General features: G+C 37.9%; 1 protein-coding gene across 3 annotated transcripts in view; it reads left to right on the forward strand.

Moving 5' to 3' along the window:
- Window positions 1-24,214, forward strand: part of UBE2E2 (ubiquitin conjugating enzyme E2 E2) — a 376,389-nt gene that overhangs the window by 350,733 nt on the left and 1,442 nt on the right. The window lies entirely within an intron of this gene.

Consider the following 24,214-nt stretch of genomic DNA (forward strand, 5'->3'; position numbering starts at 1 on the left):
TGAAGGTGTAAGGTAAGAGAGGATTTTCATGATTTACTTCTATATTTGTTTTATTGTTTGACTTTTTAAGGGTTAGTAAATAATTTAAAATTTTTATATAATTAAAAAATTTTAAGTATTAGTAAATTAAAATGAGAAAACCTAAAGTTAGATTTTAGTTGATGAAAGGGCAAGCTTTTAAGTTAAATTCTGAAGCATTAGTAATTTTTAATTAATATTTTCAAATTTATCTGGGTCCTAACCTTCATGTAAAGTAAATGCCTGAGAATTGTCTAGTATGTCTTTTGCTTAATAAGAATCAAAATACCGTATGTATGTTAAACTGAGCAGAAACTTACGTTGTGGTAGAAAGGTGCAAATAACTATTCTATTCAAACTTTGCAGTAAGTTGTTGTTACCAAGACTGTACTTTGTGAATGTTCTCTGTGCCTCGTTATAGTTTCAAAGCATCAGCCTGTTTCTGTTCACTCAAATTACTGATGATTCATTCCTAAAATTATAAAGTTTCCCCTCTGTGTCTCCTTTTTTATGAATAATTAGTAATGTGTGCATTTACTGCTTACTTGTACTATGTTAATCTACAGAGCCTTAGAAACTCATTAGGAAATAAAAATAACACATTTCAGAAATACAGGAGAATTAATTTCCACTTTTTTCACGGGGTTTTAGTAAAGAAGTGTTGTTTCAGCTCCTCTTTGATATCAGCAAAGTGATTCCTAGAGCTGTACCCTCTTGAGAACAAGGGAGCATAGGAACAGGCATCATCTTTCATCTACGAGGCATCAAGGGAAAAATGTACCCCTCTTATTTCTTCTGTGGTCTTCCTAATAGAAATTAGAATGCTTTTTGAGAAATTTCAGTTTTTACTTATAAAATGTGTAATGTGTGTTTATTTTAATACATTATTTCAGTGACATACATGGCCTTTGTAGTAATCAACCAAAAGATAGGATGGAAAAAAGTTTGTTAACACCAAGGAGGAAATTCTTAAATGACTGTGACGTTTTCCTCTTTAAATGTTCTCTAGTCTAACATTCTTTAAATAGTTTCAAAGGCAGTAGGTGTTATGCAATTTAAGTAGTCAAATAAGTGATAACATTATTATCCCCCATGCTGTCATCCCACCCCCAGACAATCTATTTACCGTGTAGATTTTCTATTTGTGGCTCAGAAGATAAAAATTAGGTCTGACTTCATGTCTTAATTATGAATCCACATGATCACAGTTGGGTTCTCACCAGCCACCATTTAATGACTTCACTGCCCATGAAAACAAATGTTTTTATGATGGAAAAAAACTTAGACCAAGATCTGAGTACATCTCTGTTAGTCCCAAGGCATGGAGACTGCATGTGGGGCAGTGCCTGAACCGAAGCAGATCTTTAGGCATCACCCAGGCGGCCCCTGGTCATTGTCAGGGTCATCAGTGGACTCCAGGAGGAAGGAAAATGTTCTATAGGTCATCCCTGGGGAAGCCATAAAATATTGTCCTTCAAGAATCACCATCCAGGGATGCCTGGTTGGCTCAGTTGGTTAAGCATCTGCTTCAGTTTAGGTCGTGATCCCAGGGTCCTGGGATTGAGCCTCATGTCACTTCGCTACTCGGTGGAGAGCCTGCTCCTCCCTTTTCCTCTCCCCCTCCCCCTGCTTGTGCGTGCATGCGTGCTCACTCTCTCTCTGTCTAATGCAGAAATAAAATCTTAAAAAATAATAATAATAAAAGAACAACAATCCAACAACAGTGTGCGTGCACTTAATGCCACTGAGTTTGTACTATTTGAAAATGGTTTAAATGGTAAATTTTATGTATATTTTACTACAATAAAACAAATGGAGAGGATCACTATCGACTTTCTAAAAGAGCTGCCAGGGGGACGCCTGGGTGGCTCAGATGGTTGAGCGTCTATCTTCAACTCAGATTTGGTCCCAGGGTTAAGGGATCGAGCCCCGCATTGGGCGCTCTCTGCCTCTGCTGCTCCCCCTGCTTCTTCTCTTTCATTCTTTCTGTCAAATAAACAGATAAAATCTTTGATAAATAAATAGATAATTAAATAAAAGCAGCTCCCTAGGGACACCAAACAGTTTATCCTGAAGGTTGAGTAACAGTTTGACCCAGGAAAAGACAGGAGTGTTGAGAAGCAAGCCCTCTCTGCCCGCCAGTGCAGCTGAAATGGAATGAATGCAGCAGCATTAACACCCAAGCAGTGAGAGGGTAAGTCATGGCTGATAACTTCTCTCCTATTCTTTTGCCAAGCTTCTTAGTGGTAACAATAATGAATATGGTGCTAACAACAATAGCTAAGTTTGAGCCTACCAAGTACCAGGCACTATATTCAGTGCTTCTCATTAGTTTTCTCGTTTAATCTTCTCAACCACCTTATGAGGTAGACACTAATGTTAACCTGCTTTTTGTAGATGAGAGAATAGCTTCAGAGAGCTCAAGTGATTTGCCCAGTTAAGGATGGTCAGAACTTATTTATAGGTAAGGAGTTTGATTCTGGAGCCTAATTCTGAACAGCCGATTACATGGCCCCAACCATGATCTGTGTGTGACACATTTGAGTTGCGGCTCCTATGCATGGACACCACATTGATGCCTTAAGCTCAGTCACTTGGTTATTCAACAGTTATTTACTAAGCTCTGGTTCAGGCCCAAGGCCAGGGAAAGAAAGAAGGAATAGTTAAAATATTCAGGTTAAAGTCCCTCTGCCTTTGAGAAGATTAAAATACAAAAGTCTGACAGTACTCACATTATCACAAACCAGAAGTTGTGGCCAAAACATGTATTCATTCACCATGAAGGCCATGGTGACCAATGATGGAAGCCCTCTGCCTCGGGATGCCTGCTCCACCAGGATGTCGTACAGCTAAAAATATCTCTACCCATACAATCTTGTGGCTAGGGTACATGGTGCTCCCTTATACAGAGTCCAGAATGCTTTTATCAGCTTTTCTGCAGTCTCCAGCCCTATGTCTGGGTACGAGACTCAACACCCTTCATTCAAGGGGTAGAAGCATGAAATGGGGCATGATATAACAGTAACTCCACTCTTTCTCAGTCATCAGACATCCTTACCAGGGTGGGTCCTTAATAGCCAAACACATTAGACCCAAGAGGTAGAGTCAGCACATTCCACTCCCCTTCCATCTGCCCCAAACAAAGATGCCTTGTCTCCTTGAAACCACCCCCCCCCATTCAGAGGGCCCTAGGAATCTGTACAAAGAGATCATGAAGAGAAAGAGGAGAACTCTGCATGGGTAAGATTCCAGAAGCTGGTTTAAGACAAATCACCCTCAAACACAGCATTGTTCTTAACTGATTTATTCATCACCAAAGTCGATTGTAGCACACTCACTTGCACATTTTATAATGTACACATCACTCAAAATCTCCTCTAGGAACACAATTTAAATTGTGGGCTCAGAATTGCCCAGCTTAGGGTAAAGTAGAGGAAACTGATTTTAGTTCTGAAGGACTTCAGAACCTTTACACAACCTTTATATGTGTGAGTGCTCCCTGCATATATTCTGTGTAGCATCCATTTTCTTATGTGTTTAGTAGTACCTCTGCCAATATTGACATTTGGTGATTATAAGGTGCCAATATCTTTTCCAGGATACCTCTAGCTACAGGATAGCTTGCTCTTGGCATTTTAACAGTACTCTGCAAGTCTCTCTTGAATGAATGTCCAGGGGTTAGCAATCTTTTCAAATTATTCTTCGTCTAGCCCAATGTTTTCACAGTATTCTGTTTACATACTTGCCTTCACACAAATTATTCTCACAGATTTCTGAACATAAAATCATTTTCCTATTCATTATTAAAGTAGTCATTTAAAATTGGCCTATTAATAAATAGCCATTGCAATTATTATTAATTACTATAATTTTAGAGAATCCTCAGGCACTCGATTCAACACATTTATTTTTAGCGCCAAAACTTGGAAAGAACTGTTTTAGACTCTACAGGAGATTCTATGAGGGCTATGATCACTGCTACTATGGGAAATATTCTTCTAGCTATTACAGTCTAATGGAGGGTGGGTCAGGAATAAGGGAAGTACATAAATAGCATATTGTTTGTTGAAGCTTAGAGAGGGTGTGGCTAGCAAGGTTGGGGTCAGCTGGAGAGGATTATTCTGAAGGAGTATTCTGAAGGAAATTGTATGGATGAGAATTTGAGAAGGATAGCTGACCAGAGAGGACTTACATGTCAGGAAAAGAGGATGGAGGTGTTAAACATGGCTTCCTATCATTGGCCTCCAGGCCCAGGAAAAGCAGCCTCTGAGGGTGTGCTATTCACTGAACAGTGTCCTTTCAAAATTCATATGTTAAAGCCCTAACTCCATGTGACTGTATGAGAAGATAGGGACAATAAGGAGGTATTTAAAGTTAAACGAGGTCATGGGGTGTACTAGTAGGATTAGTGTCCTTACATGAGGACACTTCTTCTCCCCGTCTTTGAGCACACAGGGAGAAGGTAGCTGTCGGCAAGGCAGGGAGAGAGTCCTTACTAGAAACCAAATTGACTCACACCCTGATCTTGAACCTTTCCAGCTTCCAGAACTGTGAGAAATAAGTTTTTGTTGTTCAGGCCACCTACTCGATGGTATTTTGTTGTGGTATTAGTCTGAGCACACTAATACAGGGTGTATATAAAGTTTCAGTCAAAATGTTGGTAAAAATACTCTACATTGTATACTAATTCCTATGGGACTGTGGGTGTTGACTAGACCTGGATTTCCTTAATTTATTTAAGATATGGCACTGCCCACTGGTCTTGAAGGAGGACCAATGTTTGTTTTATCCCAAATTTTAGACAGAAGGGCAGGAAGACGACATCCTTACTCCTAGCAAGATGTCCTGCATTATAGAAGGCTGATGGTAAATATCTGTTTGACTGAATTAAGATGTTGCTATTATTGAGGCATAAGGGAAAGAGGGCCTAAACAAGGAAGTCACCAAGAAGAGATTTTGGGTTTGGGCATTTCTACAGTCCTGAGAACTAAGTAGGTGTACACAGAAAAGGTTGTACGTTCACGTGTGTATACCCACCCTGCGGCTCAGTGTCTGCACAATCAGGAATCCTGGTTCTCTTCATTATGAATAGTCTGGATCACTGTTTCTTATTTTGTGACGATATTTTTACAAATCATACTTCTGAACATTTAAGAATATAAGGTTTTGTGGCATCTCTACTAGCTAACTTCATCTTTGCATCACTTTTTACCACATGAATGAAGCACAGACTGAAATGCTCTTGAGTTAGCACTCAAGGCTTTGAACATGTAGTTATGGTCATAAATCATCCAGAAAAACACTGACCTCTAGGATGACTAAAATTCTAGAAGCCTGTTTTCCTCCATTTTCTGCTGTTTTCGGCCAGTTGTCTTAACTACTAACACATTTACATGTTGCCATAGGAGCTAGGCATTTTATAACAAAATGAATTTTCCAAAATATGTCAATAGTGGTTACCATATAAAATTATTAATGTTTAAAAAGTCCTTTCTTTTCTGAATTTATAATAAACATTTTCATATTGATTCTTAATCACCTTGATTATATCTACCCTAAGGTCGTCATATCAATTTGAAAATGGTTCCGGGGGGGAAATGTACTTTTTTGTATAAATCATAAAATTAATCTATGTAAATCTATGCAAAATCAGTAAGTTACTTGACAGGCTTCCATTGTTAAGATAGCCAAAAGGCTCTACATTTCCTTTCTAATAGAATGATAGAAACCTTTGGTCACACGTTAGTAAAACGAAATGCTAGAGAAAGGATCAGTGGTATTATAAAGTTTATAACCTTTTGAGGCAAAAAGAGGAGAACTACAAAGAAGCATGACTTGTGAGCATGGAGTGAAGTAGTTTTCCATTAAAGTGTCTTAAGCTTTTTTAATGTCTTGTCAGAGTACTTCAGTATGCTTGTAGCCATAACTTTGGTGCTTTTGTTTTGGTCAATGATTTTTAACCTTCCATTTACATGAATAAACTGACACCGCTTTTAAAATGGATTGTACATAGCCACCCAAAATTGGACATCTGTTTCTGGAGGAAATGGTTTGGTTTTCTAAATGCCTCTGTTCCATTTATTTTTTCCAACCATTAACAATAGTTCTTTGAATTTTTGAGACATGAGAAGACTTTTACCAAAAGTGGTACCTGACAAAACCTCAGAATAAACACAAAAAGAAAGCAGATTAGAATTGTTGACATTTTATCAGTATTAAAAAACCAGCTGATCCTAGATTTAAGATAAAATTAGTGTTAGACAAAATTCAGCTGAGTAAATTACTTTATTCCATGATTCTTGACTCGAGCAGCATCCCATCTAGCAAATAGAAATGGAAAGGAGTTCCAAGGTACCGAACAAAATGGAAGGCTCTCATAGGCAGAAGGGGGGAGAGATAAGGAAAAAGCAGATTACCCCCAGCTTCTTCAGGGGTCTGTCAGGTGGATTACCTCACTACTACTGACCAGGAAATTTCAGACTGACCAGTTAAGATTCCATTGCTAGGAGGGACTGAAATGGCAGCTAGGTTAGGTATTAAATCTTGATTTGCTAACATTGGGTTTAGCACAAGAGACTCCACTTTGGGCCTGTTATTTCTTTATTAACATTAGTGTTATGTACATTCATCAAATTTATATGAAGTTAAAGACTCATCCTTAAAATATATAATACAAACTTATGTTTTAGAATTTTATCTTTTATGCCATTCAAGTGACTAAACTGTGTGTATCTTAGGAATGCAACATTTCTTCCTCAATACCATCAGAATGTGTGTGTGTAGTATAAATAAATGTACATATATGTATATGTACATATAAATACATATGTATGTGTATATATATATATTTTAAGATTTTACTTATTTGACAGAGAGAGACACAACAAGAGAGGAAACAGAAACAGAGGGAGTGGGAGAGGGAGAAGCAGGCTTCCCGCTGAGCAGGGGGCCTGATGCGGGGCTTGATCCCAGGACCCTGGGATCATGACCTGAGCCAAAGGCAGATGCTTAACTGACTGAGCCACTCAGGTGCCCCTATATTTTTTTTAAGATTTTATTTTTAAGCAATCTACACCCAACTTGGGGCTCAAACTCATGACCCTCAGATCAAGAATCACAGACTTTACTGGCTGAACCAGCCAGGTGCCTCCAAAATTTATATTTTAAATTAACTCATTAAAATCCTACACAGGGGGCACTTGGGTGGCTCAGTCAGTTAAGCAACTGCCTTCAGCTCACATCATGATCCCAGTGTCCTGGGATCAAGCCCCATGTTGGGCCCTCTGCTTGATGGGAGCCTGCTTATCCCACTCCCTGCCACTTCCCCTGCTTATGCTCTCTCTCTCTCTCTCTCTCTCTCTTTCATTGTCAAATGAATAAATAAAATCTTTTTTTTAATTAAATAAATAAAATCCTATACAGTTTGAAAACAAACAGTAACATTTCATGATTCTGAGATGTTGCACACAGAATCAGTATGTTCTGTATCATTATTTCTTTCTTTATCTATCAGTAATGTGTTTCATACTGTTGATGAGATTCAACTTCCTAGTCATTTACTCAATTTTCCGAAGATTAAGAGCCTACCAGACCTCATCCATAGCTTCTTTCAAAAGTAAATTCTCAGTTCTTTATTAGCAAGTTAGTCTGTCATTGTATTTCTCTACCCTCTTGTACACAAACGAGGCTTAAGTAGCCTTCCTTGGAGTTTATAAGGATGTGACAAATTCCTTTAGAAAGTCAATCTAGTTTTTTGTGTCTCTTGACATCAACACACTAGGTCAGCCTATTTCGAGAGGAGCATGTCAAAATGGCTGTCTTACTGCGTTTCTCATTGTTATACTCTAGGTTGATATCCCTTGAAGGTTATATTATAGATCATTTTATCAAAGGCAGACCAACAATAGTAGCTGCTCAAAGATTGGTTCCACCTAATGAGATATGTCCTGCAAAGCCTCTAATGGCTTGATGCCCTAACAAAACCTGGTTGCTTAAATACTTCACCATGACTTTGAGCTAGTATCAGACTTACCATGTCCGATCTGTACATTCATTCTCAGATCTCAAAAGTACATTGCCTAGTATGTTCTATTCTGTAAGTATAGGGTGAAAGCCCAAATAAATTAAAGAATACAAAAACCGTTATTATTGCTTCTCCTCTGCCCGATATGTATGCACCACAGCAAACACATACAACAGACTTATCTGTAAGTATACATGTATATGTTTTCAGCTTGATGCCTGAATCTCAGACTCACTTAAAAATAGTATGGGTGCACCTGGATGGCTCAGTCAGTTGAGCATCCAACTATTGGTTTTGGCTCAGATTATTGTCTCAGGGTTGTGGGATTGAAACCTGCGTCAGGCTCTGCACTTGGCACAGACTCTGCTTCAGTTTCTCTCCTCCTGCTTGTGTACATATGCTTGTTCACTCTCTCTCTAAGATAAATAAATCTTTTTTAAAATAATAATAATAAAAGTAGTGTGATGTTTGGATCATCCCAAAATCAGTCTCCTGGAAAAAAATTTCAAGGTACCATCTTATCAGATTTTCCCAAAAGTGGACTCACCTTGTAGCCAGTTATAGAACTTCATCCTTCCTCTAACTTATGGTATATTGTAGGTGAATAGAAGGGTTATGTGTACCAAATTTTTGAATATGACATAGTTTCTTAGGATCCATTAGTTAGAAAATGCCATGCCTTTTCAGGATGAGCATTTTGGTTTGCCTGTTTCCACACTTCTGTTCACCAAAATCTAATCTGAATGTTTTTTTTTTAATAGTTCAAAGTCTAAAACCAAATTTTTACAACACTTTCATTCCCCCTGATAAATTAAGTACCATTTCCTAAGAAATTTTAATGAGATCAGTCAAATAAATCCTCAGAAAACTAAGTCTCAACACGAGTGTAGTGTAATGATTTGGTATAGGTATGGGCTAACCATGCTGCAACTCATAGACTTTAGTTTTGATGGATTAAAAATAACCAGCTAATGAAATAAAGCACTAAAGTTCTGTGTTGGACCTGGAGAAATAATGACTCATTTTTATTTTGGTTTATAACTTCATTATGAATTTGAAGGTTGGCTTGTTGGTACAGCCAAGCACCTTTTAAGGAATCCAAGTGCGTTTCATTAAACATTTAACGTCACTCCCGGGGACAGGCAATTCTAAACAGCCATTGAGCATGGAAGACATTAAACATTCATTTTTCTGCCCTGTAATCAGCCTTAACCATGACCTGTCACCCCCACACTAGATTACCTGAGGGTCTTTCTCTGTCAGATATTATATACTAGAGACTTGAACTTAGTACAAATGAGAATTAGACTTAAATTACTAAGCTAATTTTCATTTCCGATTTTAAACAAACCTTAAATACCTGCCTCCAGGAATAAGATATAGTCATGTTTAATACCAGCAGCCTGGTCTATCTTGCCATGAGCAGTATATATACATCCTTCCTTCCCTTTTTTTTTTTTTTTTTTTTAGTACAGTGCTGAATAAAGGACACAAACATCTGCTTGTTTCTCCCATGAGAATTTTTAAAGTTTGGTTAAAATATTTCACATGAGTTGACACCACAGTGGTTTGGTTGTATGTACATTAGAAATAAACTCTACTCAAGTAAAATGCTGATGCTTAAATCTTTTGTTATCTTTATAAGAATAGTTCTTTAATATTATTTTGATTTATTACCAATTCCTACAATTATCCTGGACTGAGTAATATAATGTGGAAAGCCCTATAGGTACCGGCTGGACCTAATTTGCAAGTGAAAATATAGTTATTGTTCACGCAAATAGTGGGCATATTCTCATTTAGAGGCCAAAAGGCTATTCAGTATCCCTCTGGATCTGTTCATTAATATGGAGCTGGAAGTCCCTCCTAGTGTGCTGAGCAGGCCATATTATTTTCTGTAATGATTTTCTTTTTGAAACTTTTAACTTATTGTTTTATCTGGAAAAAAAATTTTTTGAACAATTCAGTAAATTTCAAATTGATTATTTAGGGATGTAAACAAGAATCCTTGCTGAAAGTATTCTATAAGGGGAATGTGGCAAGTAAATAAAATTAAAAGGAACATCCACTCTATTAATTCTTTTCATCATAAATAGTCCTTGAGTTATATATTTTCCACAGGGCTGTATTTGTGGGTTTCGGGGTTTTGAGTGGTTTTGTTTTGTTTTGGGTTTTTTGGTTTTGGTTTTGTTGCTTTGGTTTGGTTTAGGGGTGGTTTTTTGTGTTTTGGTTTGTTTTTTTAGACCTAAGTAGGACAGTATAGCATGTATGAGGACGAAAAATTTGTTCTCATGACCTCTGACAAAATGGAGCAAAACTAACAGGTCTAGAGGGTTGATTTAACCTTGCAAAAGAAATGTATATTTTTAAAGTCATAATTGCTAATAATAATCACTGTGTGTGTGTCTGAAGAATGGCTGTTTAAACTAAGAAAACCTTATAGATACAAATGGTACCTAATTTGCAAGTGAAAATATAATTGTTTATGCAGATGTGAGTTAATTCTCATTTAGGGGCAATAGGTCTATTCATTGCCTCCCCCACCCCCCCACACCACCACCAAAAAATGCAGCTCCAGACCTATAATCGCTATGCAAATCTAGTCAGCATGTTTATATCTGAAACAAATGTAGCCAATTATAGAAAAATAGGTGGAGCTGTTTTAAGCATTCATTAAATCTCTCAGGGCAAGAGAGTAAATTAAACCTTATAGGGCTGCTATAAAAATAACTATTTTAGAATTTAAGTATGGTTGTATAATTTCGTGGTTGTTACCAGATTCAATTTTAACACCAAAATTTTGTTTCAAAAAAATACTCCAAAGGAAGCCTTGTGTCCGGGGACCTGTGACTATGCCCACCACACGGCATTTAAAATTTAGGGTCTCAGCATGTCCCATTTCATGCTGACTCAAGAGTGGCCTTTGAATTTCCAACAAAAATCCCATGGTTTGACCACTCTTGAATAAATATAGTGGTGGGGTGGGTTAAGACCCCTGTCAGTGAACTCTTGTCAGCATCCTCCACAGGGTAACAGGCATGGTCCCTCTCACACATTAAATGGCCTGCATGATCACAGCCAAGAAGCCAGCTTTCTACAACCTGTTTTCTTAATTTTAACAATAAATCTTGGAGAAAGAATTAAAGTAGTAGAATATGAATGTTAAAATGTCATTTGAAAAGTTAAAGCATCAATGCAGGTCGGATTTCCATGAAGATGACTCACGCAGCTAGCTACATAAAAAGTAGACATAAAGGGTGCCTGGGTGGCTCAGTGGATTGGGCCGCTGCCTTCGGCTCTGGTCATGATCTCAGGGTCCTGTGATTGGGTCCCGCACTGGGCTCTCTGCTCAGCAGGGAGCCTGTTTCCCTCTCTCTCTCTCTCTCTGCCTGCCTCTCTGCCTACTTGTGATCTCTCTCTCTGTCAAATAAATAAATAAAATATTTTTTAAAAAAAAAAGTAGACATAAAAAAGCAGGCTTCTGAGATGGGGATGGAAAAGATACAGTTGTGTGCTGGGCCCCTTAGTGGCAGAGTGAAGGGTGGCTTTCAGCTATGTGATCCGAAGAACCCCAGATTCCTTTTAATCAGAAAACAATGAAATTATGCACATACTCTTTTGTTCAAATTATATTTTTTTAGTTTCATTTCTTTGTGCTAAATGTGGTCTCTACAATTCTCTTTGAAAATGTGTATACCTGTGGAAAAGATGGCACCTTAGATAACAGTTACATTATATGAACGTTTCCTCTGGGAGAGAGGTCTTTGCGGGCCAGGAGAGGAAAATATGCCAAGAAATCAGCCAAATGGGGAGGGAGCCAACTAGATACAAACTGGATTTCCCCTGCTTTACAAAGGTGCTATGCATTCAGTTAAAGAGAGGCCCAACTTGGAATTCCTACACTGTGGTGAAGAGTGGGAAAGTTGGAGAGTTTTGAGGTATGTCCTTGTCCCAAATTAGGCTTGGCATCTTTTTTTTATTTTTTTTTCTTTTAAAGAGGCTAGCAGCTCCCCCTGAGACGTGCTAAGGTAAAGAAAGATCAGCAGGTTAGAGAGGCCAATGCAACAGGGCTTGTTAGAAGTAATCAAAGACCTACTTAGGGAAGCAGCAGGAAGCAGAGTTGGGATTTCCACCCTAGGGAAGTTACAGGGCCATCTGGTGAGAGAGAAGTTGGCTTAAGTCTGAAAAGCTTTAAAATCCAGTTTAAAATGCTAATTAGAAAAATCCTACAATGAGCAGTTTGATCTTTTTTTCCCTTTCTCACTTATGGGACAAGGTGATTGTCCCCAAATAATTCAGCATTATTGGAGCACCTGGCAGGCTCAGTAGAGCATGCAACTCTTGATCCTCAGGGGCTGTAAGTGCCAGCACCACATTGGGTGTAGAAATTACTTTAAAATAAAATCTTTAAAAATAAAAATAGTTCAGTATTATTTTTAAGGAGTTAATGTGTAGACAGATAACTTTGTTAAGTGCCTTTGTCTCACCTCTTTTCTTTCCTCCTTCTGTGTTTTAAAACATAACCCGTGGCACCCCCACCATGAGATTATTGGTTTGTATTTTCTTCTTCTGCACGGATTGATCTCCCTAGGGAAAACAGGGACAAATATAGACTGACCAAACTGTTGTCAGGAATTGTTGCTCTAAGCGATTAAGATGGAAACCACTTTGCATTGATGCATTGTTTTAATATGTAGACCAGCACTTTATACTTAGCACAAAGTTTTTTTATCATGAATTATTCTTTAGGGGTAATGATTTCACAGTAATCTATGTTATAGTGTTCTCTTGCATTAATATGTCTTCTTCTTTTGAAAACATATTTCCTTCAGAAACTATAAAAACTAAATAGGAAGGAAAACATTAGAACAGCCCCTATTGAAGAAAAAAGTATGATTAAAATACTGAAAAATCAATATGTAAAAACAATCTGGAACATCAGACAAGTTATTGGCAAAAGTGCATCTTTCTGCATAGTTAACCTTGCCACTGGGGTTTTCATGGAAGGATGGGTATGGTGAAGGAAGCAAAGTTGGACAGGAATAGAAAGTTTTGAAAGCGGGATCTTGCAGAACCAGGTTTGTGCCTTTAAAGACTAAAGTTTAGTTCATCTGAGAGTGGAGAGACTGAAGACAGACGTTCAAGAACATCTTTTGATGGTCCAGGTAAGAGCTGACAGAGGCCATGAAGAGAAAGAGGTGGGGAAGGGCCAAGAGATATTTGGGAATCAGAATCCCCAGCACTTGATTTCCTAGCCACTGTGACAGCATCACTAATGACTATGTGAACTTGGCTATACCTGGTTTCCCAAAGATTTCTAAGCCAATTTTGGTGAACAAGAAAGATGCATTCTAAGACCAGTGAATATTAATTAGTCGGTTTATGGTAGCCAGTGGGTTACCAGACAAATGGAAAATAATTTACCACTTATGATATATTAGAATTTGTTTGGACATGGTTCTTTTTTTTTTTTGGACATGGTTCTTTACCTATGTTAGAAGGATACAATAAGAGTTTGAGTCCTAGAAATAGACCTGCCCATCTGGCTGAAGCAGAAATAGGAGAGAACATGTTGCCCAAGGGATTAAAACAACAACACGTTCAAGTTCAGGCAAGTAATCAATAAAACAGGAAACTCCTGAATACAGACAAACTATAAGAATCTTTATGAATTGTAAGAATTGAAACTTCAAGGACTCAAAAAAAGGAGACAGGGAAGCCTGAAGAAAGCAAGAGAACAGTTATAAAAGTAGATCATATTGCCTGATCTAGACTCAAAGCAAAGATAACTAAATATTAAACCACACACACACACGACACTAGGTCTGCCCAAATGTTTATTGTCTCAAGTCAGCAACTTGGAGAGCTGCTGATCATCTAGATATAAAAATGTCAGTTAGGCTTAAGCATGAGAAGGAAGATGTCAGGAATTTGATGCCATTTACATACCAAATTTCATCCTTATCATTGGGTCTGATTACTCATTAATTCACTTATTAAATATTTATTGACTGATCCTCCACAGTGCCCCACTGCTGGTTTTGTGGTAGAAGACTGAGAAAGAAAAACTGCCTACCCACACTGAGAGAGGGGAGTTGGCAAGCACAGTGAGAGACAGAGGTAATGGTTGGGTTCTAACTTTAGCAGAGAATTCAACAACATCCCTTTTGGAGGAGAAGATAAGAGCAGCCTCAGCCCAAATCAAAGCTTACACCCTCAGTGTCATTCCTCAGCAAGGACAACATCCATATGGCTGCCTCAACTACAAATTTCCGGCACTCAAAGGCAAGCAGGATGATCTGGTAAACTGAAACCCCTGAGATTCTTGTCCAGCTCTGATTCTGAGCTGGGTTATTTATATCCCTGGACTCAAGTCCAGATTCCCAGATGCAGTGGAGACCATGGCCATGTGTGATAGTATCTAGGGCAAGATTGCAGTACTCACACTCACTCTGAAAACCATCTCCTGTCCCAATCTCAGCTACTGAATAATATAAACAGAAAAGACAGTTTGAGGGAAAAATTGATCAGTTAGAATACATGTTTGTAGTGAGTGGACTACATTTAGGACTATGGAATAAAAATATATCTTTTTATTTTAAAGAAAAGATGTGCATCGCAAACAAGTTTCACTAGATTATTATTGTCATTTTTACTTCCATCAGGGTTAGAAGTAGAAGACAAGATCAGGATAATCTTCAGTCTCTCACAGCCAGAGACCATGAGAAAAATACTCTAAAATAATTTGTTTTCCATGCTTGATGGGGAAGAATATGTATTTTTGAATAACTGGATACCTGACTTGGTTGGTTGAGGATCCAACTCTTGCTTTCAGCTCGTGTCATGATCTCGGGGTCATGGGATCAAGACCCATATCAGGCTCCCTGCTCAGGGAGTAGTCTTGTCTCCCTACCTTCTGCCCCACCCTCACGTCTGCTCACACATGCTCGAGCTCTCTTTCTCTCTGTCTCAAATAAATAAATCTTTTTAAAAAAAATAACTGGGTGGCTCAGTCACTGGGCATCTGCCTTCGGCTCAGGTCATGATCCCATGATCTTGTCGGACCAGGCCCTTTATCAGGCTCCCTGGTTGGCGGAAAGTCGACTTTACCTCTCCCATTCCCCCTCCTTGTGTTTCTGTTGTTCTCGCTTTCTCTCTCTGTCAAGTAAATAAATAAGTAAAATCTTTTTTTAAAAATAGATAACTGGATACCTGGTACATATATAGCCAATAAGCTAGTCTCTCCTTAAAATCTACCATCCTTAGATAATAACAAATGTTGATGAGGATGTGGAGAATTGGAACGCTGACACATTGCTAGAAGGGATGTACAGTGATACAATCTCTTTGGATAGCACTTTGGTGGCTCCTGTAATGGTTACACGTAGGTTACCATCTAACCAAGCTGTTCCATACTTAGGTATATATCAAGAGGAAGGAAAACATTTTCAAGCAAAACTTGTACACAAATGTTCATAGTAGTTTTATTTATAATAGCCAAAAGTGCAAATATCCCACATGTCAATCAACTAATGAATGGATAAATATAATGTGGTCTTTTCATACAATAGAATATTATTTGACCATAAAAATGAATGAGGTCTGATGTATGCTACATGGATGAACCTTGAAAATGTTATGTCTTGTGAAAGAAGCCAATCACAGAAGATTCCATGTGTATGATTCCATTTCTATGAAATGTTTAGAACAGACAAATATATAGGTAGAGACAGAAAGTAGCTTACTAGGAGATTTGGGGAGATGAGGAGTCACCACCAGTGGGTACAAGGTTTCTTTTTGTGGTGATGAAAATAATTCTAAAATGGATTATAATAGTTGCATAAATGTGAATGTACTAAAAGCCATTGAAGTGTACACTTTGACTGGGTAAACTAACTATATGAATTACATCTCAGTGAAGCTGCTTTTTAAAAAAAAAAAAAAAAACAGCGTTAACATCATGGCTTCTTTGACTCTTTCCTGCTTTTTGCAGCAACAGCTCTTTACAGTGGTATTTTGGGGAAAGCAATGTGTGAATCTCTAGTGTCTTAAACAAGTGCTCTACTGTAAGGATATTTTCTTAGAGTTCATTAGAAAGTATTGCTTAACTAAGCCTGGAATTGTAACCCAATCACTTCTCAGTAGGAATGCACCATCTGTGCCATTCTTTAGAGGAGTCTAGTCTAATAAAACACTTTATGTTTCAAAACACACATTGATTTCATGTACATAGATAGCACTGCTATGTAGACATACAGGATGAGGTTTTAAATTTTTAAAGATATTTTATCAAGAGTATACATTAGATTATAACCAGTATATTTTGTACTGTGTTTATTGAGCAGTCTCAGTTCAGTAGATATTAATATGGAATGGTTTTAATTTTCTCCCATCGCTGCCTTAGGCCATGTTTTGTTGAATTTTGCTTTTCCATTCTTTAATAATATTTAGCAGCTCCCATAGCATCCAGGTCACTTTCAGTTATTAGAAGGTGAATCTGGTCCATTTTTAAACTTTCCTATCATACCTGATTTAAATTCAGTTTCCTCCTCCATTCCCATCAGGGTGGATGGAACATGGTCTGGCTCTTAGATTGTGCCTTCTTCTCCCTTTTCAAGGCCTAACTCCTAAGCAGTTGGGGGCTAGGTAATGAATGAAAACGGTTTTTCCTAATTTCCCGTGATTATTATTTTCCCTGCTTCTATAGCCATCCTATGGTTGCAACTGACAAATGAGTGTAGTTCTAACATGAATGTTGGATGATATTTGCATTTAAGAATTAAGACAAAAATGAAATTAAGAAGGATGTTGGAGGGCGCCTGGGTGGCTCAGTGGGTTAAGCCGCTGCCTTCGGCTCAGGTCATGATCTCAGGGTCCTGGGATCGAGTCCCGCATCGGGCTCTCTGCTCGGCAGGGAGCCTGCTTCCTCCTCTCTCTCTCTGCCTGCCTCTCTGCCTGCTTGTGATCTCTCTCTGTCAAATAAATAAATAAATCTTTAAAAAAAAAAAAAAAAAAGAAGGATGTTGGAATTTCACTTGTTAATGTCCTGAACAACTTCTTTGCTGAATTCATGTCAAAAACTGGAAGAATATATCCTCCAGCTTTTATGCTATTCATAATGTAAAGACTCTGGACATGCTACACTTTTTGGTTTAATCTGCATTAGTAGCATTTTATCCATCACTTTCTTAGCTCCAGATAATCAACAAAACAGTAAACCCAAGTGGTAAATTGTAGCATTTGCCAACTTTGGAGTACATGCCTGACCTTAAACTGATAGCACATGAATTTTTGGCACCATATGGGTAGAGTAGGCATAAAAAAATTTATGAGAATAATAATCATAACAATAAAATAATTAAGAAATAAGTTTTAAGTATTACCCTTGTTTATAAATAATTTGTTTAAATTGTAACTTTAATTTTTATAATAGCTGTGTTTAAATTCCTAGAAATTTAAAAATTGGTTGCAAGCTGGTTCCAGATAGCATTCTCCTAAGAGCCTCTTAGTTTACTGGGGTTCCCTCCCATGGGAAGCTGCCTTCTTGATAGGACCCCAATGAGACAGCAGGGACAGTTTAGACCACTTCCTTGGTGCTCCCTCTCTATAATGAGATAGACAAGGGCAAATCACTTCATACCCTGTTTAAATCTCTGGCCAGGGAAGACACTCCAGTCTGCTTCTTGCAGACACCCCATTCTTTACTTGATGAGTCTCTTGGTACCCTTCTTGCATGGCTTTGAGAGAAAAAAGCCATCTTCTCCCCCTTTTTATGGTTCTGAGGAGGAGGGACACAGAGATGCTCCACTACCACACACCACATTCCCAAGGTGGTAGCTCAGTATTCCCACAAACCTTCTTTCTCTCCTTTCCCGTATTTTGTGATAGGTACTTGGGGTTGTCAGAGCCAGCTCATCTTCTCTAAATAAGTCCTATGGAAGGTATTGATGGTCTCTCTAGAATTTGGGACACTCAGTACCTCTTTTACCATCAATAGATATGAATTCTGGAGTAACAGCTTATCTTGCTAGACTTGTATGCAGTTCTGTTTAGCATTTTCAAATTTAAATCTAGTTTGGTAATATCCACCATTTGGTTTAAATCACAGATATGATAATTTTCCTCCTAAATCACTTTGAGTCTCTCTCACGCACACGCGCACACACACGTGTGTTTTCTCAGGGTACTTAACAATCTTTCAGGTTTGGGCTAGGCTATAATTAGTAGTCTGGTTCCCCCACATTCCAGAATACAAAAACCTTAACACTGTCCTACTCACTTGATTTTTAATTAGTAGACCCAGAGGAATTCAGATATTCCTAAATCTTGATAACACTCTTCAAAGGAAACATAAGATTCCTATACCTGTGGGGTGGAATAGCTTTAAATCCTCGTAGTCTTAACCTCATCAAGATTAGGATTCTTCAAATAAAATTTTAGTGAAGGAAAAAGGGAAAAGAGTAGGAACTTACCCTACCAGATATGAAAACATACTATAAAACTATAGTGAGAAAAGCAGGAGGAACAAATAAAGCAAAAGGCAAATTAATCTGTTGAAAGAACATCAGTGCAGAATGCAATCCAGATATGTATAGAAATTTTGTGTATGATAAATCTAGCTTTGCGTGTAAAAGTTACTATATGTAAATGGAATACTTCTAAAATACCGGGGTGGATGAAGAGGGCCTTTAAGGGAAGATTGACTTATTAAAAATTTTACACTTATGTGTGGCAAGGGACATTGTAAACTGGGTTAAAGGACAAATGGTACACTGAGTGAAAGTATTTCATCCATATATAATGGATAAATAGTGTTATTCTTAGAGATGCATCAAGTTTATTTTGGCTGAATACTGAACAACCAGTGTTAAGATCAATGAGCAGCCTAAGGCAGGGCTGATTATTCCTATCATAAAATGATCCTTTTAGATACAACAGTAAATATGAAATTTTATTTTAAGAACGTAAGTAATAGGGGCGCCTGGTTGGCTCAGTGGTTTAAAGCCTCTGCCTTTGGCTCAGGTCATGATCTCAGGGTCCTGGGATCGAGACCCTGCACCGGGCTCTCTGCTCAGCAGGGAGCCTGCTTCCCCCTCTCTCTCTGCCTGCCTCTCTGTCTACTTGTGATCTCTCTCTCTCTCTGTGTCAAATAAATAAAATCTTTTTTAAAAAAAAAGAATGTAAGTAATATTATAATTTTATTTTTAAAAATTCAGGATGTTTAAATTTGAAGTTTGTCATGATGATGTAGTAATACAATTTCTGAGCACTGCCAGCTCCTTGATGGGTCCTCTGTGTATTTACAATACTTAAATGGATGTTTCACTTGATGAAAAGCATGAATTGGGAGGGGAGGCTTATTTATGCCAGTGTAAGTTGCTGGTAATGGAGATTTTGCTGTCAAATCAGTGAACTTTCCTTTTCCTCTATTACAAAAAGGTAAACTTACCTTCTCCGCTCCCAGACTTGGATATTTGACTGGCGGTGGCAGTGCGTGTCACTGAAGTGCTCCCATGAACTGAAGCTGTGTGCAGTGCTTAAAGGAAACACTTTCTGAGTATCTAAGAAACAAACATAAGGTTTTTTCCCCTCACATTTTAATTTCTATTATTTGTACATCACTTGCTGGTTCCCACAATCACTGGATATGCTACTTTCCCAGCAGCCACTGGTTGTTACCTATCCCGTCAGTATCATTTTATGCAGCGGACAATGCTAAGACCGATTTTGTTCCAGCAGCTTTTTCACATGTGGTAGCTCCTCTTCCATCTCATTTGAGCATTTGTCTGAATACCTGAGAAAGCAGTTCCAGATTATTCCCTTGTACATCATAATGTTTATCTTTGGCTGAAAGAGATTTTCAGTCCCAAGTGACATCCATAATGTTTACTGAGACTTTTGAAACCAGTATTCAGATAGTAGCATTGAGTACAAGTGATGGTATCATGCCTATTAAATATGATGATAACTTGCATGATCTTTGATCTCCACAAGTCCAGTAAAGCTGGAAATGACATCAAAGGAGGCGTCTGTCTGTTCGGTCTTCCATAGACTAAAGCAGATTTTGGCTGAGTGCTGAGGCCAAAGCTAAACTTTAATGCATGCTTGATATTTATAATGTATAAAGTGCTCCTTCATATTGGTAGGGGAAAATGGACAAAAGACGTGAACAAACAAATCACAGAGAAGAAGTAAACACAGTAAACAAATAGGAGAAAATGTTAAACCTTAGTAAGACATCAAGTTAAATGCAGTTACAACAATGACAGGTTTTTTTTTGTTAAGCTAATAAAATTTAAATTATAGGTAATGCAGTGTTGCTGAGAGTGCTTAGAAATGGGGTAAATTGTACATCCTTTGAGTGACAGCAGTTTGGCAGTATTTACTGAAGTTTATAATATGTGTTCTCTGGTCTGGCACTGTTACTTAGAGGAATCTACCCTCCAGAAGTACTTACCCATGTGCTCAAAGACTTACACAAGACTGTAATACTAGTTGTAATAACAAAAAATCAGATCAAATCTATGTGTGCATCAGGAGAAGAATGTCAGACTGCTGAATAATCACAAAAGAATGCCCTGTGATTATTAAATATAATGAGCTAGGTCTGTTTGTACTGCCTCAGAAATGCAATTGCGGTGTATTGTTACTGAGGAATATGCAAGTTGCAGGATGTTTTTTATGTGCTTTCTATTTGATTTAAACATACATAAAGAAAAAAGTATGGAGGGATGAGTATCAAACCGTTAAGTGGTTACCTTGGGATGGAGGAAATTAGAGGGAAGAAGGTAATGTTTTTTACATTGTACATACTTCTTTATTATTTGAGTTTATTATGATGAGCATCGGTTACTCTTTCGTTTTATAAAAGATTTAAAGAAAACTAAGCTAGACCAAACCACCAATGAAAAATTCCATGAGAGACAAAAATCATCACAAGGCAGACACACAGAAGACCTCCAGTGACTTGATGGGTTGCTAAAAGAATAGTGTTAATCGCAGGTATAATGGAACAGCTGGCAAAGCAGTCATTTATAGCCTTGAAGAATCCAAAAAATGGCAAAATGCAAAGCAAAAATTTCAATAACAAAATAATTTTTTAAAAATAACTGGAGAAAAGTGAAAGAAAGCCATCACAGTCACTATCAGGCCCCTTTTTCTGACTTGCTGATAATTCAGGTCTAGAGAAGAAACTTCTGTGATGAACCAACTTGTAATGCCAGTGCTACACAGGGACACATGCCATATGGAGTAGCTGCTATTTATGGTTGCTATTTTGTGTGTGTTCCTTCCTTCCTTCTCTTATGTTCTTCTATCCATACTTAACATTCACGAAATAAATGGAGTTAGCAAAAGGGAAACAGAGTGACAGGCAGAGTCCCATGAGGCAGGTTTTATTTAATTCTTCTAGCATTCTAGGGAGTATTGTCGCCATTTTGTAGTTGGGGAAATTGAGGCATAGAGAAGTTAAGTAATTTGCCCAAGGTGACTGGCAGAACTAAGATACACACCCATGCCGTATGTATCCAAACCTCATGCCCTTGTCCACTATTCTGTACTATTTTTTTTGCTTATGGTTTTTTTAAGAATATTTATGTTTTCTTAAGGAAATCCAGGGGTGCCTGGGTGGCTCAGTTGGTTAAGCATCTGCCTTTGGGTCAGGTCATGATCCCAGGGTCATGCCCCATGGAGAGCTCCTGACTGAGCAGAGAGTCTGCTTCTCTCTTTCCCTCTGCCCCTTCCCCTGTTTGTGTATGCTCCCTGGATCACCCTCTCTCAAATAAATAAATAAAAATCTTTTTTAGAAAGGGAGGGGGGAGGGGGAATCCAATTTTTTTCCATGTAATTTTCCCCTATCACCTACCAACCAAGATAGAATGTTCTTTGATCTTGCAAATAGAATCACTCAGCAGTTCAGTACTTTGCCCGTCTTTTCCACTCCCTTCTTGCCATGCAGCTGCTGCTTATCCCGTTTAGTATTGATTCCTATCTCCCACCTTTTCTGGACAAGCTTTAAGCCATTTGGTTTCCAGAGTATCCAATGTAGCCCCAGCCAGGAAAGAGGTGAGCCTGGAGATGAAGTTGCAAGAGTTGTCTGAGCCTTTCTCTTCCAGAATTAAAGGTGCACAGATCACCGATCTCCAAAAAAAAAAAAAAAGAGAGAGAGAGAGAGAGGGATCAGAGTATTCAGTATGATCATGATGGTTATTCAGTCAACAAGCACTTACTAAACAGCTTCTCTTTGCACCTGGAGCTGTGTAGGGAGGCAGAGGTGAAACAAGGAAGTAGAGAGGAGGGGAAAGGAAGGTGTGCTGCCCCTTGTCAAAGGTCTTTCAGTCATGGGGCGCCTGGGTGGCTCAGTGGGTTATAAGCCTCTGCCTTCAGCTCAGGTCATGATCCCAGGGTCCTGGGATTGAGCCCTACATGGGGCTCTCTGCTCAGCAGAGAGCCTGCTTTCTCCTCTCTCTCTCTGCCTGCTTCTCTGCCTACTTGTGATCTCTGTTGAATAAATAAATAAAATCTAAAAAAAGGCGGGGGGGAGGTCTTTCAGTCTTAGACTTTCATTCCGGCTAGTATTTCATAGCTAGTATGATGTCAACAAAAATGACATTTTTATTAAACAGGTGAGGTGATGTGGTTTTGAGGTTTAGTTAATGAAGAGCATTATATACCAACTCGCAGTCCCCTGATTTTCCATTGCCCCTACTGTAAATCCTGTTCCTCAGCCTCAGGGAACCTCTAATACAATGCAGCATTGGTATTTGGGAAAATGAACTTCTTAAAATCATCTAACCCTTTGCTGTAAGCATAAACACCCTAAATTCAAATAATTGCTGAGAACAAGGCAAAAAATGTAGAAGACTTAAATTTTAATTATCCACTGGTAAATTTTGTAGGTTTTCTTTAGTATAAAGAGGAGGAAGACTGATAGAGGATAATATCAAAGATTGATGAGGATTTGGGAAAGTAGAAATTCAAAGTGATGGGAATTTTTTCCTTCTTTTTTAGAAAGGAATTGTCAGAGAAATAAGCAAGTAATGTATATTTAGAGACTGTTATTACATTCCTGTCATAACTGAATCCATGAAATATGAAACCTGTTTAAGGAGATTCATCTGTACTTAGGTTTGTAATTATAAATACATGCAAAATTATAAATACTACAAAAAGAGTGTGTTAGTCCATTAAATTCACTGTGATAGTCATTTGCTACATATATATTGCATAGTTTTTGTTTTGGGTTTTTGTTTTTGTTTTTGTTTTTTGCTTTCCTTCTTTTTTTTTTTTTAAGACTGATTGATTTGAAAAAAAAAAAAAAAGACTGATTGATTTGAGAGAGAGCGCGAGCCAGGGGGTGGGGCAGAGGGAGAGAAAAATCATCAAGCAGACTCCCTACTGACCATGGAGCCCAATGCAGGACTTGATCCCAGGACCCTGAGATCATAACCTGAGCTGAATTTGAGAGCCAGCCGCTCAACTGACTGAGCCACCCAGGCACCCCCTGTTACATAGATTTGGTTCACTAGCCTATAATCTTAATTTTCTATTCAGCAAAACATTTTAGCACTGAGAACTACTTGGTTAATAACATGTGATTTTTAAATTCCTTCATTTCATTCTTTTACGTTATTCATGTATACTTAAAAAAAAAATTCCACGTTTGCATAAATTTGTGAACGTGTGTGCACAGTAATGTTGCTCACAGCACTGTTTATAAAGCCAAAAATTGGAAAGAACCCAAATGCCTGTAAACAAGAAGTTGGCTATTCAGGTTAATACTAAAAATGATGAAGTAGATTTTTGATTATTGATATAAAAAGTTACTTACCATATAGTGAGTTTTTAACATTATAAAAGCAGATTATAAATAATAACCTTTTTTTAATTGTGTGTTTAGAGAAGTCCAGGAAGATTTATAAGGCAGCTGTTAAGAGTAGTTCTCTCTGAGTAAATTTACAGATGATATTCACTTACAGTTTTCTGTCTTGTGTGTTGTTTGAGGCAGTTTTTATTGTTAATATTGCATTTATAGTTAGCATGTATAATTTTACAGGTAAAAAATATTCTTTTTAAAATTAAACTTGGAAAGATAAAAGGAACTCTGAAAGAAATCTAATCTTAATTGTTTAAGCATACTAAAAAATTTTGCACATGTTAATTTTAATCAGTTCT

Source organism: Mustela putorius, unplaced genomic scaffold (genome assembly GCF_011764305.1).
Source record: "Mustela putorius furo isolate JIRA1106 unplaced genomic scaffold, ASM1176430v1.1 tig00003834_pilon_pilon_pilon, whole genome shotgun sequence".
Classification (NCBI taxonomy): domain Eukaryota; kingdom Metazoa; phylum Chordata; class Mammalia; order Carnivora; family Mustelidae; genus Mustela; species Mustela putorius.